The 23,239-nt window shown below is 48.3% G+C and overlaps 1 protein-coding gene across 2 annotated transcripts in view; it reads left to right on the top strand.

The window, feature by feature from the left end:
* Nucleotides 1-4,202: 4,202 nt before the first annotated feature.
* The window catches only part of FAM3D (FAM3 metabolism regulating signaling molecule D), a 279,642-nt gene continuing 260,605 nt past the window's right edge, over nt 4,203-23,239 (top strand). Inside the window, exon 1 of one of the 2 annotated variants that reach the window (XM_063940890.1) lies at nt 4,203-4,386. The gene's annotated coding sequence lies outside the window, so the exon portion shown is untranslated. The remainder of the gene's footprint in view (nt 4,387-23,239) is intronic. The other variant, XM_063940891.1, reaches the window with a different exon arrangement.

The following is a 23,239-nucleotide window of genomic DNA, read 5'->3' as shown; positions in this document are numbered from 1 at the left end:
AGAACGAGATTTCCATCGGCCAGTGCATACTGTATATAACATCCTCCTGACATGTGCACACACAAGCATCGCTCACAAGTAATTATCATAATACAGGGAACTTTGCAGGAAAAGGTTCATTATGAAGGGTGGAGTTCTTAGTAAATTAAGTTTGCAATTGTAATTTTTAATTTTCAGATGTGTCCATTTAGGAAGCATTATACAGACTTGGTGTATTACAATCTCCCTTAAAGGTGTGTCAATACAAAGTGGAAGTCTTTAGTAAATGTAAATAAAATTTCATTGGTACCCACTTAATCCCAGGCACATAAGTATTAACACTTGCTGCATGGGTCTGTTTAGGTTCAAGTGCATGCTGCATATTTGCATTATATCGGCCAGCTTCATGCCTAGGCGCTGACTGAGACGGAGGCATGTGTGTGGCCATTAATTGCGTTATCATGACTTTGCCTTCTTGGTTTTTTCTCAGGGTATTGGAGAGGTTCTCGAAATTTAATGGGCTCCATTTAACAATGAGACGGAATCTTTTTAGTATTCGCTAAAGGGGTTATATCCTCCTTTCAGTATTTAACAGCTTGCCTCTATTTGCCCCTGTGCTACTTATGCCATCTATAGATGGCTATAGCGATACAGTCCCCATTGCCGGCAATAGGTCCCCGGCTGCAGCCTTTCCAGCTTACAGACATTACCGGGACCCCCGTCTGGTGAAACTGTCATGCACTAACTGGCTGTCGCGACAGCGGCAGGCTGCCAGCAACAGAAGGGGGGTGTTGCAGGACCTTGCCGGAGGGGTAAGTTATGTTAAATAACAATGGCATATTTGTTAGTATCAATGCAATACTATTTGAAATATGCCGCTGTTAATAAGTACCGTTGTTAAATGGGAGCAATAGGGTCAATCCAATTAGTTGCGCGTTGCGAGATGTTTCATGAAACTCGCAGACATTCGCACAAATGTGCGCTCCCGAGAATTCTCCAAACCAGTTAAAAATGCCTATTCACAAGTGGGGGTTTGTGAATTGTCAGCCATATGCAATGTGAGAAAAGTGCATGAAAAAGTGGGGTGACCTTCCGGGATCCCCCCAAAAATGACAATTTAATTTGCAGATTCATTAAGAAGGCTGTTATTGGTCATAAGGAAAGCACTGGAGATTTTTAAATGGTGTGATATGGCTAGTTTGTGCATTTAAAAAAAAATGGGTTCTGCTCGGTGTCCCAAAATTATTATTATTTTTTTAAATTCTTTATTTTTGCGTGGTTGAACAGGTTGGGCAGACAATACAATAAGAAAAGGGAGATGCGGTCAATAGGACCAACGACCAACAATAACCACATTTTTGGAGTAAGGAACAAACAAACAAAAAAAAACAATCAAATGTAAAACATTGGTATCAAAGTATCAAATATGTGGGGAAAGGGGGAGAATGAAGAGGGGGATAAGGGGAGGGGAAAACCACGGTGTATTCAAGGCATGGTATCTATCCTGAGGAAGGTCATAAAAGAAAAGGGGAAAGAGAAGGAGAGCAAGGGAGAGATAAGAGAGGATAAGAAGAAGAAGAAAAAAAGAAAAGGAGAGTAGAAATGGAGAAAGAGCGGTAGCCGATGCCCATGGGTCTGCGGGTTGAGCTAGGGAGAAGAGGGGAGATGCGGCGATCTACTTTCAGCTGCGAGCCAGGGGGCCCAAACTTGCTCAAAAACGTGACCCCGATCGTGGAGATAATATGCAATCCTCTCCATTGATGCAATATGCCCAATCTTGGCTTTAAGGGATGGGAGAGAAGGGGGAGAGGGGTTCTTACAATTAAGAGCTATCAGCGATTTTGCCGCAGTTAGGATGTGTGTAGTCCGTTTTTGGGAGAATTTATCAAGCATTGGGGGAGGGTAGCACAGCAAAAAGACCCAGGGGTCTTTCAGCACGGGGGAGTCCAGAAGGGAGTTAAGGAGGGAGTGGACTAGATTCCAGAAGGAAACAATGACAGGGCAGGTCCACCATATATGAAGCATAGTGCCTCTACATCCACAGTTCCTCCAGCTGTTAGGGGAGGAAGACGGAAAGAATTTATTAAGTCTATCAGGGGTGTAGTACCAACGGTAGTTAATCTTGTAAGCCGTCTCCTTGAAAGTGGTGGCAATTGAGCATTTAGCAATCCCCAGTCTTTTGTCCTCCCAGTCCTCGCACTCCGGGGGAGGCCCAAGATCGCGCTCCCATGCGAGTTCGTGGGACCAGGAGGAAGGAAGAGAAGAATCCAGTAGAAGGGAGTAAAGTTGGGAAATTGAGCCTTTGGAGAGGTGGGAGTGTATGCATAAACGTTCAAAGGGGGTGAGATCACGGAGCAAAGCGGAAGAGGGCAGTGAACCTAAGAAGTGACGGATTTGTAAGAATTGAAAGGGATTAAGTAAGTGTGAAGGGGTCTTTTGTTGGAGATCAGATAGGGAGAGCCATTGCCCTCGGTCGGCAAAATCAAACGGGAATTTGAAGCCCAGCTGTATCCATGTACGGAACCTCGTAACCGAGAATCCAGGGGAAAACATAGGGTTCTGCCAGACAGGGATCAAGGGTGAGGGGGTAGTGGTAAGACCCATCTTCAGAGAGTGGGAATCCCAAATTCTAACATTAAATTTAATAATGGGGAGGAGGTTGGGGGTCGGGAGGTAGGGGGCAAACCCCACAAGGGGGTCAGGTCCGGAAGGTTGACGTGGGCTGCTTTGATATCCAACCAGGATACGGACCCCGGATGAGCGTAAGAGGTGACAATATGGGAGAGATGAGAGGCAAGGTAATAGAGTTTGATATCAGGAAGACCCCTACCGCCTGCGGAGGTTGGTCTTTTCAGGGTGTTGGCAGTGATGCGGGAGGGTCTGTGATTCCAGATAAAGCGCACGAGGGCTCGCTGGATAGTACGAAGGAAGGAGGCCGGGACAGCCACAGGTAGGGTCTGAAAGAGATAGAGCCATTTGGGAACTATGCTCATTTTAACCGTTATGATCTTACCCAGCCACGATATGAAGAGACTGTTCCAGGACAGCAGGTCAGCGTGTGTTTTGGTGAGAAGGGGTGGGAAGTTTTCACAGAAGAGAGTGTCGTAACGGGAGGTCAGATAAATCCCCAGGTATTTGATCTTCGTAGGCTGCCATTTAAAATTTAAGTTGGCGCGAAGGATTCAGCTTCTCGTTGGGGGACATGAAGCAGCATAGCCTCGGACTTGGAATAGTTGATCTTGTAGCCTGATACAAGGCTATAAGAATGCAAAACTGAAAATAATTTTGGGAGCGAGATAAGGGGCTGGGTCAGGGAAAGTAGAATGTCGTCAGCGAAGAGGGAGATTTTCCAAAATTTTAAATAATTTCCCTACCATCTCTCACTCTCAGGGGCAGATGTATTAAGCCTGTAAAAGTGATAAAGAAGTGATAAGTGGAAAGTGATACCGCGCCAACCAATCAGCTCCTATCGGTCATTTTTCAAACTCATAATGGTTGGCTGGTGCGGTATCACCTTACGCTTCACTTCTTTATCACTTCTCCAGTCTTAATACATCTGCCCCTCGGTGAGGTGTGAACACAAAAGTGTAAGTTTACTTTGTCTGGTTCAGTGCAAGTTTTTTGTATTGCGAAATGCAAATTTGCAGAGAAAACGGCAACTTGCACCTAATTGGATTAACCCCATAGTCTGAATATTTAGGTAGAGCAGGACAGTATGACTTGCACAGCTGCTGCAGGCTCTGCAACATGACCTCCTCTACTCTCTGCTGTTTACTCCACCTAATATTCCCTATCAATTTACTGTTGCTGAATAAACTGACAAGTACATCCATTTATTAATTCTGACCTAGTTAATTAAGTGGGTGGTTCAGGAGAGCTTGCATTTGACCTCGCCTTCATATGATTTTTGAATGACTAATTTGGAAAATGACTTGAAAGCACTGAAAACAATCCACTTGTCAGAAATGACAGAAGCCAAGGGCATACACTAATGTCCTAACATTCCCTTCCTGAACATATTCATTGCGATTCTGCTGCTCCCCACAGAAGGAAACAATTGCAGGTGTAAAATCTAGTTCTGCAGGTGATAATACATAATGGATTTGTCCGTGCACCAATTGCAAACCTGTATTATGACAGGTGTCTGCAGTGGGTGGAAGCTGACGACGTACTGTAGCAGGTTTCACAAATTAGGGCGTGTTCCAGAGAACATGAACCAACCTTTAGAATAGCAACACACTACATGAATTTACACTAATCCCCTCCCTTCAGAAAGTTTCATTTGCTCCATACAGTACCGTAGCATAGACTCTGACACAGGATTGTTCTCCGGACAGTGAAACCACCACTGACACCCCTACGTACCACAAACTGGACCTCCTACGCTGCTGATCTCCACTTTTCCAAGTAAGTTGATTGTTTTCCAACAATTATGATCTCTCTGAAAAGTAATATTGTTTCTCGGCGCTGCAAATTCTCACTTACCTTGACTATTGCTCATGAATTGTTCCAGTTTACAAGAACCGAAGCCTTTATTGATCCGTCTATATTTTATTATACTGTACGTGGCAACACATTGCACTTATGGTCATGAAGGAGTTAATGTTGCACACTGCAGATAGCACAGAGAACTTCATCAAACAGACAGTAAAGTTTTATTGCCCAAAGCATTTGCATGTTTATGGTACCCTGTAACTATCTAGTGATGAACTTTGTCACATTCTCTGTTCCCTTAAGAACACTATTTTTGCTGCAAATTCCCTCTTCAACACATTTGAAAAAGTAAGTGGAAGAGGTTAAATAATTGATGCAAATGTTTTTGTAACATTAATTCAGCTTGGATTGCTTCAGCTAAGAAGGTACAGGACAGAACATTTTATACTGTGCACGGTGGTCCTGATCCAGATGTGGGGCCAGATATAATGAAGTCCGAGTTGGTTGGAGGAGCGGGTTCCCGGCCGAACTGGAATGTTTTATTTGAAAAAGCGGCAATCATTTACAAGGCATGGTTTTGCCTTGTACGCGATTGTCGCTTTAAAAACAAACAAACATCCGAGTCTGGCCAGGAACCTGCACCTCCGGCCAACTTGGACTTCATTGCACCAGGTACATGGTTGGAGCTGCTATTGCTGCTGCTTACATAGATACAGCAGCTATACCTATAATATGGTTATACTGCAGGGGGCATCACGCCTCCTGCTCTAGTACTGACCCAAGCTGCGTCCTACGGCACAGTATCGGATCATCTCCGACGCCATCGGCTTGCTGTGCGACCCATGCGGTCGCACATGCCTGTCGCTGCAGCTGCTACCTGGAGACCCTGGCCTCTTCCCTGCAACAGCGGATTTGCCCGTTTGGAGAATGGAAGCCGTCGCCGCCCCCACCTCACCCCCCAAACGGCATCAGGCTGTCAATCACTGAGAGTCGGGTGCCAATCTGTATCCGTCTTCGCAGGACCCGTTCGCTCATGCACAGTATGGGTCCTACACATGCGCAAAGTACCGATAATTGGCATGTAACGTACTCCAACCACATCTGACTTACCACCAATGGGTCCAATTTATGTTTGTACACAAATGCGATTGCGATTTTCTAGGTAACAGAGCTGCTGAAAAGAGATGCTCACCGGAGTCATCACAAACTCATTTGCGTCTTTAGCTCCGCCCCCTTTCCGCCACTGATGATGTTCTTTATAATTTTATTTTTATCCTGCCCACTTTAATAGGAAGCGGGCAGGATGCGGCCGCTTGCGGGAGACTCACACACCCTTCTGGGGCTGTGGGGGACTACAGTAAAAATCGTTAGTTTCCTGCAGCTTCCGGGAGGTTTGGCAAATATGAAGTAACGACTCAGATGCCATATACAAGTCAGCAGATGCCCACCCCGATTCTGATAGCTGGCATTCCGTCCATCGGCCAATCATACCGAATCCGTACAACAGAGACATAGAGAATGTTATAGGTTTGCGCCTAGCGATGCTGATGAATTGACAGCTGGTTCAATGGTCATGGACATATTCAATGTACAGTACAATCATAAATAGATCCCAATTCGAATTTGCTGTTCTCATTCATAGTTCACCAATTGCCTTCACAGTTTTTGTTTGGGATCAAGTACTGGACTATTGCTCTGGAGGCGGGGCCTATGGACAATGGTCCTAGTAGCGGACTGCTTTTGTGATCTGTGTGTTATCCTACAGAAAGGAATAGTTTGCATATGACAATAAGCGCTAGTGGAAATTCTTGTCTATGGCATTAGATAATTAGATCTCAAAAAGTACCATAAGCGCTGCAATTGTGAGATTTGTTATCAAGAGATGCTGTGAATTTTTCCATTTGAGTCAGAAGCCAAATAATATTCGGCACCAGTTGAAGAGAGTGGGCAACTATGCATTTCTTATCGGGACCACTAGACATTTGTCTTTGTTAATGCGTTAATAATCTGAGGCACTGATGGGGTCCTCGGCAATGTAATAAGCCCAGGTGCCATGCTGATGAATTAAGAGTCCCCTGTGCAAGTTTTTGTGTAGGACATGTTACTCCATAAAAATGGTACTAGCACTCATTATACTATAGATACACCTCAGCCAAGGCTGCTGGGGCCCCACAAGGCAGCTACACACCGGCCGCTACAGAGTATCACCACCAGAAAGAGGTAAGAATCACCCACAATAGTTATAGGGGCCTAATTCAGAGCACTGCGAAAAAACGCACATCTACAATAGAAATCTCTGACATGCAGGGGTACGCCCAGCACAGGGCTAGTCCGCCCCACATGCCAGGCCCTACCCCCCCACAGATCGTAAATATTGCACAGCGGCGATGCTTTTGCATCTGCTGAGTAGCTCCCTGCTTACGCAGCCCAGCATTTCACGTGTGCGCACACGCAGTGCGGCTGCTGCGCGTGCGCGCACGGGACAGGGTTTCAGCCTGCAATCGCTGCCGCTGCAGTGGCCAGGTCTGAAATAGGCCCTAGGGCAGTGATGGCTAACCTTGACACTCCAGCTGTTGTTGAACTACACATCCCAGCATGCCCTGCATCAGTTTTAGCATGACCAAATAGCAAAACTGTAGCAGGGCATGCTGCAATGTGTAGTTCAACAACAGCTGGAGTGTCAAGGTTAGCCATCACTGACCTAGGACATGTTGTGACTCTTACAAATCACTTTCATACATAAAATGAAAGGTCATAAATCTATTCAGGCAACATTTACTCTGTTCCTTAAACAGTAATGGCTCATTCCAAAAAGTTTTTCCAACTTTACAAAAACAAATTTAAAAAACTGTAAATGATAAATAACTGCTGTACTTTTGTTCATCCATAGTTCCGACATTGAAATAACTAGAATGTAGTATTATCTTAACTAAATGATAACTATCCCAATATTGCATCATTTTCAGAGGAATGACCCTAATAAAAGATAATGGCAGCACTTAAAGAAATCTGCCACAACAGGCAATTACTCCAATACCCCTTTCATACCGAAATCCCAGGTCCAGCCCAGGTCACCAAACACAGGTTTCAAGCTGCTTCACAGCAGCTTTAAACCCCATTACACTGCAGACTAGACCCGGGTTATGCCGGGGCTTCTCCTCTGCTGGTGCCTAAAGATGCCATTATCTCCAACCGCCAGTGAGCTGGCTCTCCATTGGGTATTAATGGGACCTGTGTCCGATGACCCCGGTCACTGGTTCACACTGGCCCTTAACTTGGGTCTTTCCTGGGACCACCCCTGCTCATCACCTGGGTTGATTTCCTGGGTCACTGGACCCGGATTATTTTTCGGGGACCTTTCCACACTGAGCCGTGACCCGGCTTAATCCGGCAATAACTTGGGTTAATGCGGCGGTATGAAAGGGTTATAAGTGTACTGATGGTTTTTGATACTGTATGTCAAGATAATAACTGTACACTCATACTCCTTTAATTGCTTGTATAAATGATGACGATAATAAAATGTCTCTTGGCTAACACTACCAGGATAATTGTAGGCACTGTCCAGGATAGGCTCTGCGTAATATGTTTGCATTAGGGTTCAGCTGTTTTTCACTTTTACAAAGGAATCATTCATTAGCTTTTGTCTTCCACACTTCTGCTGCTGTGACTTTTTTCACTAGCTCTTTACAAGGTTGTTTTAGAGCTGGGTTCAATGCAAAATCAAAAAACTAAAATAAGTTGCACTGGCATCAATTATAGAGATGTGCGGCGGGCACTTTTCATGTTTTGGTTTTGGATCTGGATTATTTTGAAAACATAAAAACAGCTAAAATCACAGAATTTGGGGGTAATTTTGACCCTAGGGTATTATTAACCTCAATAACATTAATTTCCACTCATTTCCAGTCTATTCTGAACACCTCACAATATTGTTTGTAGGCCAAAAGGTTGCACCGAGGTGGCTGTATGACTAAGCTAAGTGACACAAGTGTGCGGCACAAACACCTGGCCCATTTAGGAGTGGCACTGCAATGGCAGACAGGATGGCACTTAAAAAAACTAGTCCCCAAACAGCACATCATGCAAAGAAGAAAAAGAGGTGCAATGAGGTAGCTGGATGACTAAGCTAAGCGACACAAGTGTTCTGCACAAACACCTGGCCCATCTAAGAGTGGCACTGCAATGGCTGACAGGATGGCACTTAAAAAAAAAATCCCCAAACAGTACATCATGCAAAGAAGTAAAAGAGGTGCAGTGAGGTAGCTGGATGACTAAGCTAAGCGACACAAGTGTGTGGCACAAACACCTGGCCCATCTAGGAGTGGCACTGCAGTCCCACTGCACTAATGGCGGATACTGGACACACATCTAACACCAGCATAGTTGTTATGGCCTCAGTAATCCGCTTTGCAACAGGGTATATACAGCAATATACTGGAATTATATGGCAGTACCACTGGACATATATGGCAGTATCACTGGATTTATACGGCAGTACCACTGGACTGGATTTATACGGCAGTATCACTGGACTTATATGCCAGTACCACTGGAATTATACGGCAGTATCACTGGAATTATACAGCAGTATCACTGGACTTATACGCCAGTACCACTGGAATTATATGGCAGTATCACTGGAATTATACGGCAGTACCACTGGACATATACAGCAGTATCACTGGATTTATACGGCAGTATCACTGGTATTATACAGCAGTACCACGACATATACGGCAGTATCACTGGATTTATACGGCAGTACCACTGAACATATACGGCAGTATCACTTGAATTATACGGCAGTACCACTAGACATATACGGCAGTATCACTGGATTTATACGACAGTACCGCTGGACATATATGACAGTATCACGGGACATATAAGGCAGTATCACTGGATTTATACGCCAGTACCACTTGATTTATACGCCAGTGCCACTGGAATTATACGGCAGTATCACTGGAATTATACGGCAGTACCACTGGACATATATGGCAGTATCACTGGACTGGATTTATATGCAAGTACCACTGGATTTATACGGCAGTACCAATGGACATATACGGCAGTATCACTGGAATTATATGGCAGTACCAATGGACATATATGGCTGTATCACTGGATTTATACGACAGTATCACTGGACATATACGACAGTATCACTGGACATATACAGCAGTATCACTGGACATATACGGCAGTACCACTGGACATATACGGCAGTATCACTGGAATTATATGGCAGCACCACTGGACATATACGGCAGTATCACTGGATTTATACGGCAGTACCACTGGACATATACGGCAGTATCACTGGACATATACGGCAGTACCACTGGACATATACAGCAGCACAAGGATACCACCACTGTACTGATGCAGGATAACACAGCACCACTGCAATGGACTGGACTTATACAGCAGCACTGGACATATGGCAGCAGAGGACACCACCACTGTGACTGGACTGATGCAGCACAAGACTCTACCACTGTACTGATGCAGGATAACACAGCACCACTGGACTGGACTTATACAGCAGCACTGGACATATGGCAGCAGAGGACACCACCACTGTGACTGGACTGATGCAGCACAATACACCACCACTGTACTGATGCAGTACAACACAGCACCACTGGACTGGACTTATACAGCAGCACTGGACATATGGCAGCAGAGGACACCACCACTGTGACTGAACTGATGCAGCACAAGACACCACCACTGTACTGATGCAGGACACTGAGGATGGAGACATGTCCTCTCTCTACACTCTCCAATGCCGGAGTGAAAATGGCGGCATTCCGCGGCTCCTTATATGGAATCCAAACCCCGCGAGAATCTTACAGCGGGATGATGACGGTTTCCCTCATTCTGGTTTCCGAGTCAGGCGGGAAAAACCAGAGTCTGACTCGGATCCGGGCTCGGGTAGTGAACTTTGGGGTCATTCGGTTCTCAGGGAACCGAACCCGCTCATCTCTAATAAATTATGTTGCAATGCAACGGGTGCAGATATTGGGGGTAATTCTGAGTTGATCGCAGCAGGATTTTTGTTAGCAGTTGGGCAAAACCATGTGCACTGCAGGGGAGGCAGATATAACGTCCAGAGAGAGTTAGATTTGGGTGGGTTATTTTGTTTCTGTGCAGGGTAAATACTGGCTGCTTTATTTTACACTGCAATTTAGATTGCAGATTGAACACACCACACCCAAATCTAACTCTCTCTGCACATGTTATATCTGCCTCCCCTGCAGTGCACATGGTTTTGCCCAACTGCTAACAAAGATCCTGCTGCGATCAACTCAGAATTACCCCCATTATCCATATAAAATATACATTTTTATAATATATTTATCCATATTTAATATATATTTTTTCTTGATTTTGTATGCAGGGTAAATAATGTCTGCTTTTGCATGTAGTTCACAGATGTTAGATGGCTTTTGCACTATAATTTAGATTTGAGCTAGGGCACGCACCTTTAAAGTCTAAATTTCTCTGCATGTTTTAAACCTCCTCCACTTGCAAGGTGCAAAGTTACTTATTTGTGTTGCTTCCAATTTTGAATCAACCCTAGCGGCAGGATGTAATCTCGATGGATACTCGGGCGGCATTACATCTCACCGCATATCTGCTATCTGCGATTAAGCGGTTTATTTATTAAGAAGATGTACAAATTAAAAATCACTATCTCGTGTACATATTGTGGGAATATCAGGGCCTTTTGCAAGTTTATGTTCCTTCGAGTTCCTTTTATAATTCTGAGGACACAGATAAAAAGGAGTTTTAATCCCACTCAAGGGTCTTGTGTATCTTCATAAGTATGTGCATTCAAGATGGTATCTTGTGAGCAGGAAAAGCAACTACCTGGACAAGAGATGGGTACCTTTTTATCCATGTCTCCATATACATGACTTTGAGTTGGTTAGATAGAAAGCCATCTTTGGACACCAAAAATAACAGGGTTATTCAAAAAGCGGTCTGGCCAAAAGGTGTGCTCAAGCAGGATGTAAAACTAAGACCATATGATATCTGTCTTAATGTAAAATTTATATTTTTACAATCGCTGGGAGTTCAGAATTATAGGAAAATACCTTACGTTTGTGTGGTGCTTAGATGTGATTTGGGGGCAGCTGAGATATACAGAGGTGTTGTCATACACCTAAGAACAATATGCTATACAGCACAAAATGCCCAATGCAAATAAGCTGCTCCGAGAGGTGCAATATAGTGAATTTCTCATACGTTCTAGAGGATGCTGGGGTCACTTCAAGAACCATGGGGTATAGACGGGATCCGCAGGAGACATGGGCACTTTAAGACTTTCAAAGGGTGTGACCTGGCTCCTCCCTCTATGCCCCTCCTCCAGACTCCAGTTTAGAATCTGTGCCCAGGCAGACTGGATGCACTCTGAGGAGCTCTACTGAGTTTCTCTGAAAAGACTTATGTTAGGTTTTTATTTTCAGGGAGAACTGCTGGCAACAGTCTCCCTGCTTCGTGGGACTTAGGGGAGAGAAGTCAGACTTACTTCTGTGAGTTTCAAGGCTCTGCTTCTTTGGCTACAGGACACCATTAGCTCCTGAGGGTTTGATCACTAGGTACGCCTAGGGGCTCATTCCCAGAGCCGGCCGTCACCCCCCTTGCAGAGCCAGAAGACAGGTGGGTAGAAGAAGCAAAGAAGACTTCAGTGACGGCTTCTGAGGTATCGCACGCTGCGCGCCATGCTCCCACACACAGTGGCACTACAGGGTGCAGGGCGTGGGGGGGGGGGGGGCCTGGACAGCATATATACCTCAATATAAGACTGGCAACAGGAGACATAGGTGCCGGGGCACTGTCCTAACCCCCGCCAGTGTAAAGATTTTAACTAAAATAGCGAGACTGAAGCGCGCCATTACGGGGGCGGGGCTCAGCCCTCACAGCTCACACGCTGGTCCTACCTCACAGCGCTGAAAGTATCAGGGTGCAAAAGGGGGGGGGGGCACAGTAAAATTGGTGCAATATATGTTTAATATAAAAGCGCTGCAGGTTTGGGGGCATTTCTATAGTGTTCAGAACTGTTGATTAAGCACTGGGTTATGAGCTGGCAAACTCTATCTGTGTCTCTCTGACATGTTTGGTACACGTGTGTCGGCATGTCTGAGGTGGAGTGCTTCCCACAAACGGCTGTGGGAGTGACCCTGTCAGCACCGCCGACTCCTGATGGTACTTGGTACATGTGTGTCAACATGTAGGTGGATGAATGTTTTTTCCAAGTGAAAAACTATATTAGGGACACAGACGCGAGTGGGTGGCCCTGTCGGCACCACCAATATATGACTGGGTAAATAATTGCATGTTAATGTGATGCATATCAGAAAGGGCTATATGTGTGTATAATAAGAATTTACTTACCGATAATTCTATTTCTCATAGTCCGTAGTGGATGCTGGGGACTCCGAAAGGACCATGGGGAATAGCGGCTCCGCAGGAGACTGGGCACAAAAGTAAAAGCTTTAGGACTACCTGGTGTGCACTGGCTCCTCCCCCTATGACCCTCCTCCAAGCCTCAGTTAGGATACTGTGCCCGGACGAGCGTACACAATAAGGAAGGATTTTGAATCCCGGGTAAGACTCATACCAGCCACACCAATCACACCGTACAACTTGTGATCTGAACCCAGTTAACAGCATGATAACAGAGGAGCCTCTGAAAAGATGGCTCACAACAATAATAACCCGATTTTTGTAACAATAATTATGTACAAGTATTGCAGACAATCCGCACTTGGGATGGGCATCCACTACGGACTATGAGAAATAGAATTATCGGTAAGTAAATTCTTATTTTCTCTGACGTCCTAGTGGATGCTGGGGACTCCGAAAGGACCATGGGGATTATACCAAAGCTCCCAAACGGGCGGGAGAGTGCGGATGACTCTGCAGCACCGAATGAGAGAACTCCAGGTCCTCCTCAGCCAGGGTATCAAATTTGTAGAATTTAGCAAACGTGTTTGCCCCTGACCAAGTAGCTGCTCGGCAAAGTTGTAAAGCCGAGACCCCTCGGGCAGCCGCCCAAGATGAGCCCACTTTCCTTGTGGAATGGGCTTTTACAGATTTTGGCTGTGGCAGGCCTGCCACAGAATGTGCAAGCTGAATTGTACTACAAATCCAACGAGCAATAGTCTGCTTAGAAGCAGGAGCACCCAGCTTGTTGGGTGCATACAGGATAAACAGCGAGTCAGATTTTCTGACTCCAGCCGTCCTGGAAACATATATTTTCAGGGCCCTGACTACGTCCAGTAACTTGGAATCCTCCAAGTCCCTAGTAGCCGCAGGCACCACAATAGGCTGGTTTAAGTTAAATGCTGAAACCACCTTAGGGAGAAATTGAGGATGAGTCCTCAATTCTGCCCTGTCCGTATGAAAAATTAGGTAAGGGCTTTTATAGGATAAAGCCGCCAATTCTGAAACACGCCTGGCTGAAGCCAGGGCTAACAGCATTACCACTTTCCATGTGAGATATTTTAAGTCCACAGTGGTGAGTGGTTCAAACCAATGTGATTTTAGGAACCCCAAAACTACATTGAGATCCCAAGGTGCCACTGGAGGCACAAAAGGAGGCTGTATATGCAGTACTCCCTTGACAAACGTCTGAACTTCAGGAACTGAAGCTAGTTCTTTTTGGAAGAATATTGACAGGGCCGAAATTTGAACCTTAATGGACCCTAATTTTAGGCCCATAGACAGTCCTGTTTGCAGGAAATGCAGGAAACGACCCAGTTGAAATTCCTCTGTAGGGGCCTTCCTGGCCTCACACCACGCAACATATTTACGCCAAATACGGTGATAATGTTGCACAGTTACATCCTTCCTGGCTTTGATCAGGGTAGGGATGACTTCATCCGGAATGCCTTTTTTCTTCAGGATCCGGCGTTCAACCGCCATGCCGTCAAACGCAGCCGCGGTAAGTCTTGGAACAGACATGGTCCCTGCTGGAGCAGGTCCTTTCTTAGAGGTAGAGGCCACGGGTCTTCCGTGAGCATCTCTTGAAGTTCCGGGTACCAAGTCCTTCTTGGCCAATCCGGAGCTACGAGTATAGTCCTTACTCCTCTCCTTCTTATGATTCTCAGTACCTTGGGTATGAGAGGCAGAGGAGGGAACACATACACTGACTGGTACACCCACGGTGTTACCAGAGCGTCCACAGCTATTGCCTGAGGGTCCCTTGACCTGGCGCAATATCTGTCCAGTTTTTTGTTGAGGCGTGACGCCATCATGTCCACCTTTGGTTTTTCCCAACGGTTCACAATCATGTGGAAGACTTCTGGGTGAAGTCCCCACTCCCCCGGGTGGAGGTCGTGTCTGCTGAGGAAGTCTGCTTCCCAGTTGTCCACTCCCGGAATGAACACTGCTGACAGTGCTATCACATGATTTTCCGCCCAGCGAAGAATCCTTGCAACTTCCGTCATTGCCCTCCTGCTTCTTGTGCCGCCCTGTCTGTTTACGTGGGCGACTGCCATGATGTTGTCCGACTGGATCAACACTGGCTGACCCTGAAGCAGAGGCCTTGCCTGACTTAGGGCATTGTAAATGGCCCTTAGTTCCAGGATATTTATGTGAAGTGACGTTTCCATGCTTGACCACAAGCCCTGGAAATTTCTTCCCTGTGTGACTGCTCCCCAGCCTCTCAGGCTGGCATCCGTGGTCACCAGGACCCAGTCCTGAATGCCGAATCTGCGGCCCTCTAGAAGATGAGCACTCTGTAACCACCACAGGAGAGACACCCTTGTCCTTGGAGACAGGGTTATCCGCTGATGCATTTGAAGATGCGATCCGGACCATTTGTCCAGCAGATCCCACTGAAAAGTTCTTGCGTGGAATCTGCCGAATGGAATCGCTTCGTAAGAAGCCACCATTTTTCCCAGGACCCTTGTGCATTGATGCACTGACACTTGGCCTGGTTTTAGGAGGTTCCTGACTAGGTCGGATAACTCCCTGGCTTTCTCCTCCGGGAGAAACTCCAGAATCATCCCTAGGAACAGCAGACGTGTCGTCGGAATCAGCTGCGATTTTGGAATATTTAGAATCCATCCGTGCTGTCGTAGTACTACTTGAGATAGTGCTACTCCGACCTCTAACTGTTCTCTGGACCTTGCCCTTATCAGGAGATCGTCCAAGTAAGGGATAATTAAGACGCCTTTTCTTCGAAGAAGAATCATCATTTCGGCCATTACCTTGGTAAAGACCCGGGGTGCCGTGGACAATCCAAACGGCAGCGTCTGAAACTGATAGTGACAGTTCTGTACCACAAACCTGAGGTACCCTTGGTGAGAAGGGCAAATTGGGACATGGAGGTAAGCATCCTTGATGTCCAGAGACACCATATAGTCCCCTTCTTCCAGGTTCGCTATCACTGCTCTGAGTGATTCCATCTTGAATTTGAACCTTTGTATGTAAGTGTTCAAGGATTTCAGATTTAAAATAGGTCTCACCGAGCCGTCCGGCTTCGGTACCACAAACAGCGTGGAATACCCCTTTCCCTGTTGTAGGAGGGGTACCTTGATTATCACCTGCTGGGAATACAGCTTGTGAATGGCTTCCAATACTGCCTCCCTGTCGGGGGGAGACGTTGGTAAAGCAGACTTCAGGAACCGGCGAGGGGGAGACGTCTCGAATTCCAATTTGTACCCCTGAGATACTACCTGCAGGATCCAGGGGTCCACTTGCGAGTGAGCCCACTGCGCGCTGAAATTCTTGAGACGGGCCCCCACCGTGCCTGAGTCCGCTTGTAAGGCCCCAGCGTCATGCTGAGGACTTGGCAGAAGCGTGGGGAGGGCTTCTGTTCGTGGGAAGAGGCTGTCTGCTGCAGTCTTTTTCCCCTTCCTCTGCCCCGGGGCAGATATGAGTGGCCTTTTGCCCGCTTGCCCTTATGGGGACGAAAGGACTGAGCCTGAAAAGACGGTGTCTTTTTCTGCTGAGAGGTGACCTGGGGTAAAAAGGTGGATTTCCCAGCCGTTGCCGTGGCCACCAGGTCCGATAGACCGACCCCAAATAACTCCTCCCCTTTATACGGCAATACTTCCATATGCCGTTTGGAATCCGCATCACCTGACCACTGTCGCGTCCATAACCCTCTTCTGGCAGAAATGGACAGCGCACTTACTCTTGATGCCAGAGTGCAAATATCCCTCTGTGCATCTCGCATATATAGAAATGCATCCTTTAAATGCTCTATAGTCAATAATATATTGTCCCTGTCCAGGGTATCAATATTTTCAGTCAGGGAATCCGACCAAGCCACCCCAGCACTGCACATCCAGGCTGAGGCGATTGCTGGTCGCAGTATAATACCAGTATGTGTGTATATACTTTTTAGGATATTTTCCAGCTTCCTGTCAGCTGGTTCCTTGAGGGCGGCCGTATCAGGAGACGGTAACGCCACTTGTTTTGATAAGCGTGTGAGCGCCTTATCTACCCTAGGGGGTGTTTCCCAACGCGCCCTAATCTCTGGCGGGAAAGGGTATAATGCCAATAATTTTTTAGAAATTAGCAGTTTTTTATCGGGGGAAACCCACGCTTCATCACACACCTCATTTAATTCATCTGATTCAGGAAAAACTACGGGTAGTTTTTTCACACCCCACATAATACCCTTTTTTGTGGTACTTGTAGTATCAGAAATGTTCAAAACCTCCTTCATTGCCGTGATCATGTAACGTGTGGCCCTACTGGAAAATACGTTTGTTTCCTCACCGTCGACACTGGAGTCAGTGTCTGTGTCTGTGTCGACCATCTGAGGTAACGGGCGCTTTAGACTCTGACGGTGTTTGAGACGCCTGTGCAGGTATTAACTGATTTGCCGGCTGTCTCATGTCGTCAACAGTCTTTTGTAAAGTGCTGACACTATCACGTAATTCCTTCCATAAGACCATCCAGTCAGGTGTCGACTCCCTAGGGGGTGACATCACTAATACAGGCAATTGCTCCGCCTCCACACCATTTACCTCCTCATACATGTCGACACAACGTACCGACACACAGCACACACACAGGGAATGCTCTGATAGAGGACAGGACCCCACTAGCCCTTTGGGGAGACAGAGGGAGAGTTTGCCAGCACACACCAGAGCGCTATATATATACAGGGATAACCTTATATAAGTGTTTCTCCCTGATATAGCTGCTTTAAATTTTTACTCTAAGCAGCTCAGGAGAGCCCCTTAGTATGCACCCTTCTCGTTCGGGCACAAAAATCTAACTGAGGCTTGGAGGAGGGTCATAGGGGGAGGAGCCAGTGCACACCAGGTAGTCCTAAAGCTTTTACTTTTGTGCCCAGTCTCCTGCGGAGCCGCTATTCCCCATGGTCCTTTCGGAGTCCCCAGCATCCACTAGGACGTCAGAGAATATATATATATATATATATATATATATATATATATATATATAGTAAAGTTGAATAAATCGGTGTAATAAACACAGATATATCTATGGAGGTCTTGTTCATAGCTATATTTCCCTCAGACCGCTCGGGGTCGCAAACAAGTTATTTTGCCCAGTTACTACTCCCTTATACCGACACGGATGCTAATTCCTGTGTCGACCATAATGTTTCCTGATGAGATACGAAAAAAAGGAGCATTTAGTACATGATTAATGCATAATAAGGACGTATTAACGTCACTGTGGAACCTGCTGTTCCGAACAAAGGGGTCTATGTGTATATATATATATATATATACTAGGCGCTTCATCGCGCCCTACGGGCGCTCTTCACACCGTCGCAAGGGGCTACGCCCCCTTAGCCCCTGTACGCCTTGCTGGGGTTCAATATTTGTATTATATGGAGTATTACCTGCCTTCCTAGGTTTGTTAGTGGTTAAATATTGCACAACGAAAGGGCGTCCGATGGTGAAGGGGGTGTAGGCCCTTGCGACGGCGTGAACAGCGTGAACAGTAACAATATATAGGACACGGATAAGGATGTATGTGGTATAGACATACCCGCATGAAGAGGTATATGGTGTCATTAGACACAGAGGGGAGTGCTGGTACAATGCGGAGCAGGGGCAGCTGTGTCCTGTCTCTACACCGTACAATCCTTCAGGTGTAGCAATGCGGACATGTTGCGCACGCGAGCCCTCCGCGCGGCCGCAGGCCTCAGGTGCACCAGTCCCCTCTGCATGCGCTATGTGCGCGCCCCCCTCAGGTGCTGTAGGAGGAGGGGGCGCAGGCTGGAGCTGCTCCCAGGGCCAATGGCCATGGGCAGTACGGTCATGTGCTCGGTGCTGGGCGTGCGCCCTGCGCTTGCTGTGTGAGGGATAGGGAGGAGGCGGCAGAGCGCAGCATCACCGATATACCGGTAACTACGTGGGGCACCGCAGGGGGTTATGGCTCCTGTACTCCTGGTGAGGGTTTGTCAGGGAGGTATCCAGGAGCTGGTGGTATGGATCCTGTATGTGACAAAGGGGGGTAGGGAGGGGACACAGAGACGCAGGGTGGTAGGTAGGGGATACAGAGACGCAGGGCAGTAGGGAGGGCACACAGAGACGCAGGGCAGTAGGGAGGGCACACAGACGCAGGGCGGTAGGGAGGGGATACAGAGACGCAGGGCGGTAGGGAGGGGACACAGAGACGCAGGGTGTTAGGGAGGGGACACAGAGACGCAGGGCAGTAGGGAGGGCATACAGAGACGCAGGGCAGTAGGGAGGGCATACAGAGACGCAGGGCAGTAGGAAGGGCACACAGAGATGCAGGGCAGTAGGGAGGGGATAGAGAGACGCAGGGCGGTAGGGAGGGGACATAGAGACACAGGGTGGTAGGGAGGGGATACAGAGACGCGGGGCGGTAGGGAGGGAATAGAGAGACGCGGTAGGGAGGGGATAGAGAGAAGTGGGGAAGTAAGGAGGGGATAGAGAGACGCGGGGCGGCAGGGAGGGGATAGAGAGACGCGGGCGGCAGGGAGGGGATAGAGAGACGCGGGGCGGCAGGGAGGGGATAGAGAGAGGCGGGGCGGCAGGGAGGGGATACAGAGACGTGGGGCGGTAGGGAGGGGATAGAGAGACGCGGGCGGCTGGGAGGGTATACAGAGACGCAGGGGCGGCAGGGAGGGGATAGAGAGATGCGGGGCGGCAGGGAGGGGATAGAGAGACGCGGGGCGCCAGGGAGGGGATAGAGAGACGCGGGGCGGCAGGGAGGGGATAGAGAGACGCGGGGCGGCAGGGAGGGGATAGAAAGACGCGGGGCGGCAGGGAGGGGATAGATAGATGCGGGCGGCAGGGAGGGGATAGAGAGATGCGGGCGGCAGGGAGGGGATAGAGAGATGCGTGGGGCAGGGAGGTGATAGAGAGACGCGGGGCGGCAGGGAGGGGATAGAGAGGTGTGGTGGCAGGGAGGTGATAGAGAGACGCGGGGCGGCAGGGAGGGGATAGAAAGACGCGGGGCCGTAGGGAGGGGATACAGAGATTCAGGGCAGTAAGGAGGGGATACAGAGATGCAGGGCGGTAGGGAGGAGATACAGAGATGTGGGGCGATAGGGATGAGATAGAGAGACGCGGGGCGGTAGGGAGGGGATAGAGAGAGGCGGGGCGGCAGGGAGGTGATAGAGAGACGCAGGGTGGCAGGGAGGGGATAGAAAGACGCGAGGCAGCAGGGAGGGGATAGAGAGATGCGGGCGGCTGAGAGGGGATGCAGAGATGCAGGGTGGTAGGGAGGGTCCCCAGTGAGGAAGCTGATGAAGAGAGGGGGGAAAGTAGTGGAGGGGGTGGACACCAGAAGGGGAGAAATTTGTAAATTGGCGACCAGACATAGAATCAGTGGGTAGGATGGCCCGAGGGACTCACCGTTGGGGCTGTGGGCGGCTGCTGCAGGATGGCAAACAGTACAGTGTCCAGAGGCGTCACCGGGTGTCGGATCGCAGTCAGTATTACTGTTACACACATCTCTCCCCCCCTGCGGCCGCAAGGGGGCGTGGCCTGCTGAGGAAGGGGCGTGGCCTCGCAGGGTATTTTCTCTCTCGCTCCGGGGGTGTTTCCAGCTTGCCTGAAGATGCTGGCAGCCTCCAGAGACTGGAGTGTGTGTGCTGGCTCTTCTCTGTTACAGGAGGCGAGTGCTGCAGGAGATGATGTCACTGCAGCACTCGGCTCCTGTCACAGCAGGAGAGCTGACACCTTGGTGCGGGTCCCTTCCCCCCCCCCCCCCCCCCCCCTTCTGACGCCACTGACACTATCCTTGGGTTCGGCGGCGGCAGGAAGGCTGGTGTCCTGCCCTTCCCACGCCATCTGCGCCAGTTCCGGTGGGAAGGGCAGGCGCAGCGGCACGACCAGGCTGAACCCAGTGACAGGCTAAGGCGGGACGGCGGCTGGTCAGAAGATAAGTGTAAAAATGTCATAAAAGTGTAGGTGCTACAGCCCCATTTTGTGTGTACTTCATCACCGGGGACCTTCTGACCCCCTGTCGCCGTGCGTGGAGGAGGTGGCGGGTCTGTGTGCGCGGCGCAGGGAGCGCTATGAAAGTCTTCTCCTGCGCCACCCGTCCCTCATAAGTGTGTATGCTGGCAGCTGTTGTTCGGCTGGAGCCGCGGCCGGAGGGAGTCGGATTTGCTGATGGCGGAGGGGGGAGATGGACAGGCAGCAGCAGTCAGAGCAGAGACTTGCTGCACGTGTGGTGGGCGTGCTCTGTGACTTCGGCCAGCCCTGTGACTCCACCCAGCGTTAGGGGGCCAGGCACAGAGTCACAGGGCTATTATATAGGAGATATTTGTATGTATGTGTATATATATATATATATATGTATATATAAATTTATAATACTGCTGAAGTAACATTCTTCATTCTCATGTGCTGAACGCTCTGTTTGTGAAGGCCTGGGTCAGCCCTGACAAGATGATTTCAAATCCTCAAGAGGATTCCGATTGTTTATTCTTTTCCCGCCGCGGATAGAATAAAGTGGGTGTCAACCCCTGTTCTGCACGGGGGCCCTGTCACACAGACAGCGGGTCATATGTAGGAAGCTACGTTATGTTCTAGTTCTGTGTCCACGTGTACGTCAGTTAGACCTGCCATTACATGGGGGAGTAGTAGTATTCAAGAATGGTTGGTTGCCTGGTCATCCGTTATAGATACCCTGGGGAGAGATGGAATACTCCTTATGTTGGGTCATATCAAGGATGCTGCAGCATGCTTTCGTGTGACTGCAAGGGATAGAGGACTCTTGAGTTTGCGGGCCGATTCCATGGCAGTCTCGGCTAGGAGGGCGTTGTGGATTCACCAATGGAATGCTGAGGCAGACTCCGAGAAGATATGGAGTCTCTTCCCGATGAAGGTGAAGCCTGGTTTGGTGACGGCCTAGTTAATTTGATCTCGGCAGATGTCGCTGGTAAGTCTACCTTCTGGGCCTATGTTCCCTCACAACAGATGATGACGCATAATTTTCGGATGCAGTCATGTCGGCCAAATAGATACGGATCCCCCTTTTTTCTTTGCAGGGGAAGGAGAAAAGGGAAGAGGTCAGCAGCCTCTTCAAGGTCACAGGAGCAGAAATCATCCTCTGTTTCTGCCAGATCCACCGCATGACGCTGGCACTCTCTTGCGGAAGCCCACACCAGTGGGGCCACGTCTAAAACTTTTCAGTCAGTCCTGGAACGGACTTGGACCTGTGGCTTTTACGAATAATGTCCCAAGGGTGCATACTGGAGTTTCCGGGCGTTTTTTTCCCCTCACCAATTCTTCAATATTACCGATTCTCCTCCGGACGGTGAGGTAGTATGCGACGCAACACAAGAGTTGTGTCAGGATCAGGTCATGGTCCTGGTGTACACTGTCACAATAGGGAGAAGGCTGTTATTCAAGCCTCTTCATGCTCCCGAAGCCAGACGGCAAGGTTAGACCAATCCTAAATCTGACATCCCTTAATTTCTATTTAAAGAAATTCAAATCCAAGATGGAATCTCTCAGGGCAGTGAGATCCAATCTGAAAAAAGAATTAAGGAGGTCTACTTACATTTTCCTCCGCATTAGATTTACCTGAGGTTTGCTATTCAGGATGGTCATTACCAATTTCACCAGGGTGATGGCGGTAATGATAGTTCTCCTTCTCTAGTAAGGAGTCACATTTATCCCGTACTGGGACGGTCTCCTGATAACAGCGAGATCAAGAAACCAGTTGGTGCAAAACGTTGCACTCTCCCTGACAGTTCTTCAACATCAGGGTTGGCTCCTGAACTTGCCAGAATCACTGATGGCCCATCGACGCGGTTGTCGGTTTTGGGAAAAATACTAGATACTACAGAGAGTTTTTCTTCCAGTAGGAAATGGCTCTGGAGATCCAGAGTCTGGTCATACAAATTCCGAGACCAGCAGGAGTGTCAATCCATCAATACATTAGAAAAGATGGTTGCGGCCTACAAGGCCATTCAGTTGGCTGGTTCCTTGCCAAGGTGTTCTAGGGGGTCCTGTTGGACGCAGGGTCCGGTTCCCACCTACACATGCACTGGAAGATAATCCTGTTGTCAAATGCCAGGATTTCGCTCCTGTGGTGGCTCCACACCTCGCACTTACTAGAGGGACGCAGGTTCGGGATTCAGGACTGGGTCCTGGTAAAAACGGATGCAAGTCTCCGAGGCTGGGGAGCGGTCACTCAAGTGAAAAAGCTTCCAAGAAAAATGCTAAAGTCGGGAAGCCTGCCTTCACATGAATATGCTGGAATTAAGAGCCATTTACAACGGCCTTCAACAGGCGGTACATCTTCTTCAAGATCACCCCGTGCAGATCCAGTTGGACAAGGTAACAGCAAAGCGGAACAAAAAGCAGAGCTGAAATGCCAGAGGTGACGA

This window comes from Pseudophryne corroboree, chromosome 9, assembly GCF_028390025.1.
Source record: "Pseudophryne corroboree isolate aPseCor3 chromosome 9, aPseCor3.hap2, whole genome shotgun sequence".
NCBI lineage: Eukaryota > Metazoa > Chordata > Amphibia > Anura > Myobatrachidae > Pseudophryne > Pseudophryne corroboree.
This window is presented reverse-complemented; position numbering and strand designations above follow the sequence as displayed.